Here is a 5526-nt window from a genome sequence, read left to right on the forward strand (position 1 = left end):
AGTAGGATTCTTTTCTTTCTTTCTTTTCTTTCTTTCTTTCTTTTTTTTTTTTTTTTTTGAGATGGAGTCTCGCTCTGTCACCCAGGCTGGAGTGCAGTGGTGTGATCTCAGCTCACTGCAAGCTCCACCTCCTGGGTTCAAGCAATTCTTCTGCCTCAGCCTCCTGAGGAGCTGGGACTACAGGCACCTGCCACCACGCCCGGCTAATTTTTTTGTATTTTTAGTAGAGACGGGGTTTCACCGTGTTAGCCAGGATGGTCTCGATTTCCTAACCTCGTGATCCGCCCACCTCGACCTCCCAAAGTGTTGGGATTACAGGCGTGAGCCACCGCGCCCGGCAGTAGGATTCTTTTTAATAACAAGATTATTTTGTGATCATCCACATTCCTCTTGAGCACATTCAGGGCTAAGAAATCCCTCATGCTTTCAACCAATGGCCAGCCAGAGCAGCTTTGAACAGTTCTGCATGAGCCAAAATCTCTTCCTGAGTTTTCTTTCCCTTGGTTGTCACTTTTCCTTGGGGGTCTTCTAGAACAGAGCAATCCCTCCTCCCCATCGTGGAATTGCAAGGGTCATTTTTCCTTTGAGTTCACAAGTTCCCTTGCGTGTTTAGCGAGCTCTATCCCTTTCCCATTGGCCACTCCAGACCTCTCAGTGGGCCTCTTAATTTACGGCGCCCAGAACCCAATGTCAAACGATATTTCACAGTCCTGAAGGAGACCAGACGCCTCCACTCATGGCCGCAATAGTCTGAGTCCACTGATTTGAGAGGTGTGTTGTTTTTGCTTCTGCATATGTAACTCTTAGTTTAATATTTGGCTACTATAAAATAACAAAGAAAATGAAGGAAAAATATGGCCTCTGCTCCAAGAGTTGAATAGTATCATGGGAACTCAGTGACTCTGGATTCACTAAGAATAAATCTTTCCAGGATAGTTTACTTATTTTTTTCAGATTTATGAAAATATAGCCATCATTGATATCTCTTATACAAACAAAACTTTAAAAAGTTCAACTACTGTATACACTAGTATTAAAAGTCATTAGAAGGTCATTGAGTCATGGATTTGAGTATAATCCTGAGTGTAAATGATGTTGGCACACATGCCCATACAATGGCATGTATATGATACGTTATGATTTGATAGCAAAGCATTGCTGATGGTAAAAGCTAAATCCTGGCTGTGTGTTTTCATCCAGGGACACTTTAACAGTCCATTTCTTCTATGGCATATTTCCAGAGGTTAATCCCAGAAGAAATGATAAATTAATTTGGCCCAGAGTAAGTATATTCAGCTTGGTTTAAATCTGACTGGAAAACCAGGGGGTTGGAGGGAGGTGCAAGCATTGTGGAGGGCAGTCATTTCATTTATTCCTCTACTTCCAAGTCTGCAGAGAAACCATTTAAGAAAAATTACTATCTTCCTTTTCTTTGAACTCTCCAAAGCCCTTTACAAACTTTGAGTGGGGGGCCCAGCCTGGGTCATGAACCAGCACCCAGTGGGACCTGTGTTCGCTGCACAGTCCATTTCTCCTGCAGTGAGCATCCCTCTCTCTCTCTCTGTCTGTCCGGCATCCAGTCATTCTTCCTAGGATGACAGCACCTGCGTTTTCCTTGGGGAATCACCCGTTCTCCATATTCCCAGGAGTGGCCACAACACGGCCCTGGCCCTCTGGGCTCTGCGTCCCCTCTGGCTGCCACAGTTAGTTCAGGGATGGGCTTGTGGCCCTAGTGGAGCCAAGAAACACATAATTTCTGGGTTTGGACAGGATTCTAGGGAAGTGGAAATCCTTCCTTTCTGCAGGAGTTGCTGAGAGACCAGTGTGTGAACCTGGCCTTCTGGTGACAGCCGTGTTCCCTGAGCAGGGAGCCGGGAGAGGGAGCACCCGAGCAGGGAGGACGCCACTGCCCAGGACACTGGCACTGACCTTCCAGTGACTGTCAGTGAAGCCAACGTTTGTGTCACCTGCCACAGTGCGTCTCGACTGTGCGTCTTGCTTTGTGCTCCAACGTTTGTGTCCCCTGCCACAGTGCGTCTCGACTGTGCGTCTTGCTTTGTGCTCCTGGTGCCTGGACTTGGGTCTCACCGGCTTGCAGCTGCCCGCGGGCGTCGAGCCTGATGGCCGCGCTGCTCCTCTGATGCTGACCCTGGCCTCTCCCCGAGGCTGCAACGTGTGCTCACCCGCGGACTGTGTCTAATTCTGGCTGTGCTGGGCACAGGCTTGGCTGGGTGTTGCTGCTGTGTTGCCCAGGGAACTGCGGCAGACAAGGGGAGCTCATAGCTCCTTTGGTCAAGGATTCTCATATTTCCAAGAACCAACAGAGATTTTGTGTAATTTCTTAACTAAATTAGTCATGGGGAGATAAATTCAAACATCAGTTAAAGGCAGCTATATTAAATCATTTTTTTCTAACCTACCAGGCCAACCGTTCTCATATTTGATTAGTCTCTCATAATACTGGTCTCTGTATCTTCCATCCCAGTCCCTTGCCTCCTGGCTTGGGTAAATCTAGGAAAAGGCATCATCGTTGTACCGGGCTGCTGTGAGAATTGCTTTCCCTCGTCTGTGTGCCACAGTCCCACACAGAAGACCCAGATGCCCCCATTAGCTACCAGCTAGAGTGGGGGCACATCTGCTCACTTCCAGGGTCCCTTACATCTGGCCCCATTCTCACAGTTGCCTTTTATTAGCTCCTTCTCCTGTATTTTCCGCTCCTTTGCTCTCACAGTCCCATGCACTGGAACACGCTTGCTACAGCTTTCAACTGGCCAAATTTTACCCCAAATCCTCACTGCTCAGTTGGAATCTTACCACCTTTGTGAAACCATTTCCAGTCAATAGAGTTCATGAGTAGGGCCAACTCAATTCATCATTTATTGAAGACCTATTCTGTGTTTGGCAGATGCTGTGACTTGGGCATTAAAAAATGAACAATTCCCACAATTATAAGTTTATATTCTGTTGGAGCAATAAGTTATAAAACAAAGGTATTTACAAAATGTGCTCAGAGAAGGGGCGGGAGTAAATCCCTCCGTGTGGGACAGTGGCAGGCACAGTGTGCTGGTGTGACTGGGCTCGGGGGACTCTGCATCAGCAGCATAAGGTGACCCAGGGCCTCAGGCCGTGGCTCTGGGCAGGGGCTGCCATGGGACTCACAGCCCATCCAACTTGCCAGGGCCTTCTGTGAACCTCCACATCGCTGTGAACTTATTACTTGCTGATTGAATTCCTGGTTGCTCTTTGCTCACTCTCTTACACATTCTTCCGGAAAGAGATTTGTTGTATGTACCTCTCAGTCCCAGCATAGCGATACTTCCCATAAAACAAGTTTTTAATAAGTACTGTTATTGACTGTCTTTTTAATTTACTTTTAAAGTAAGCTTAGGGAGGACAAAATTATGGTGTATATTTGCAAAAAAAAAATATCTCTAAGGAGATATAAGATTAATTGAAAGGAAATAAATTTTTTAAATCAAATATCAGTCCTGAAGAGCAACAAATGACACATGAAAGTGATTTTAAACTATAGGACTGCCCTGCGGAAGCCGAGCAGACAGGCAGGTGCTGTTTTCCCACCACTACCTCCCACCCACCCTGACCACAGCCCGTGAAAGCTGGATAACTATATTGGTTTAATTGTTTCTCCTGTAATGAGGCTAGAATGACATAAGCCTCAAAGAAAGAACCCCAAGATTGCAGTGCTGAGCAGGACCTCCCTAATGCTGACGACTAGCAGGAGGACCAGAAAGGAGAAGGAATGGCTCCAGATGGGTGGAGGCAGGCGCTGGTGGGGCCTGGGATGGAAGACTCTGCCTTGGGAAGATCTGTGGGAATTCCCTGGAAGCCAGTGGAGTTAACTGGCCAAAGAGAGCCACGGGGTGGGCTGGTTGTATTAAGCCAAACTACCCATGGAATTTGAATTTACAGGGTGCAGATTAAAAATTGGCCCAACATGGAATTTTTATCAGTCTGTGTGAGGGAAGTGTCTCTGTGGGTGTCACACGGTGATGTGAATATAACTCACAAGGGTGTGTGCAGCTTGACACACAGATCCACGGAGGAGCCAACGTCCCATAGGCAGCCCAAGTTGCTATCTTATCCTAAAATGCCTCTTTTCAACCCAAAGATTAGGTTGGCCTTGAGACACTTTTCTTAAACCAGATGAGAAGCCAAGTGCAGAGACGGCTCAGCCTTGCAGTACGTTTTCTCTCCTCTGCATTCAATGTCTTTGCTTGAAAGGAAGCTGAGTGTAATTATTAGTAATTTAGGCATTGACACTCTTTTCAGACATTTAAAAGATGATTCCCCTGGACTCTATAGTCCTTTGCCATTAGACCTGGATAAAGATCCGAGTTTGCTCAGAAGTGGTGATTGCCGAAAACAGAATTATTTTCGGTTCCTAAGCCCATGTGTCTTTGAGGATAGTCTCAATTTGAAGTTGCATTAGGCCCAAAAAAGCAGTTAAGAGAGAGAGTTTCTACCCTTGAATTGGCCAAGTGCTATATCTCTTTGAAGAATAAAAGTGGAAAGCTATTATTTCTACTTCTCAGCTAGTTTTAAAAGTGAGGAGATAGTTTTTGCAGAACATATTTTCCATAGAGAGTTTAACGTCCACGGGGAGAAAAGACTGAAACGGAACACGAGGGGATCTGCAGGCATGGCCCTGGCCGTTTGTACGCTCTCTGAAGCGAGGAGCATAAAGCAAGCATGGGTGATGAACTGCAGACTGAGCGTGCAGAACTCTGCACTTTCCGAGGGGTCCTTTCTCGTCCACAGGTCCAGCCGTTCCAGCAGAGTGATAGGTAGGGCTGTTTCCCAGCAGGGAGCTGTAAAAGCTGGGCGTGGAGCCTGCCTGCTATAAAGGTAAGGAAATGGGACTGTTCAAAACCCAGCCGTCCACGAAGTAAGATACTCACAGTGATCAGGCCTGTGTTACCCTCCAGGCCCCTAACTGGCATTGTTGTTTGTACAAAACTGTCCTAGGCCACAATCTGTAAAGGGAAAAGAAAGCTGGCTTTAGTCATGGGCAGTCATAGACTTTTGGCCTATCCCTAATCCACCCCTCTTTTGAGCAGATAAGGAAACAAAAGTGCAGAGTTATCTATATCCTCTCTTCAAGAGGGGATAACGTCAAGACCCCAACTGAGACCAATAGTTTTAAATCTTAGAAAAGTTTCATGGTCTGTGCCTCTTCTTTTTGGAATTTCTCTGCCAGGCATCCAATGTTGCCGGTGGCTCACACCATCTGGAAACCTGCAAACTGTTCTGGAGCGACACTGCGTGCTGACCTGCGAGCTGTGGGCAGCCACACGCCCAACGCCCACTGCTGGAACTGGAAATGGGAAAGGCAGAGGGCCTCAGGGGCCCTCTGTGGGAGACCACGCCTCAGAGCAGTGGGGGTCACAGCTGCCTCAGCTACTGACATGAGGGAACAGAAGTTTCTGTCTGCGATTCTACCTTAAGGGCGAAAATAATCTCCTGGCAAGTCCTCAAAGATACACATTTCCCTGCAATGCCTCAGAC

At 47.1% G+C, this 5526-nt stretch overlaps 1 long non-coding RNA gene across 1 annotated transcript; it reads left to right on the plus strand.

Moving 5' to 3' along the window:
- Positions 1-248: 248 nt before the first annotated feature.
- LOC110742928 lies at positions 249-2418 on the plus strand. The gene is made up of 2 exons (XR_002521264.2): positions 249-1282; positions 1806-2418. It is a non-coding gene; the product is annotated as an uncharacterized LOC110742928 (long non-coding RNA).
- Positions 2419-5526: the final 3108 nt, after the last annotated feature.

The sequence above is a fragment of the Papio anubis genome, chromosome 4 (genome assembly GCF_008728515.1).
Source record: "Papio anubis isolate 15944 chromosome 4, Panubis1.0, whole genome shotgun sequence".
In the NCBI taxonomy this organism is placed as follows: domain Eukaryota; kingdom Metazoa; phylum Chordata; class Mammalia; order Primates; family Cercopithecidae; genus Papio; species Papio anubis.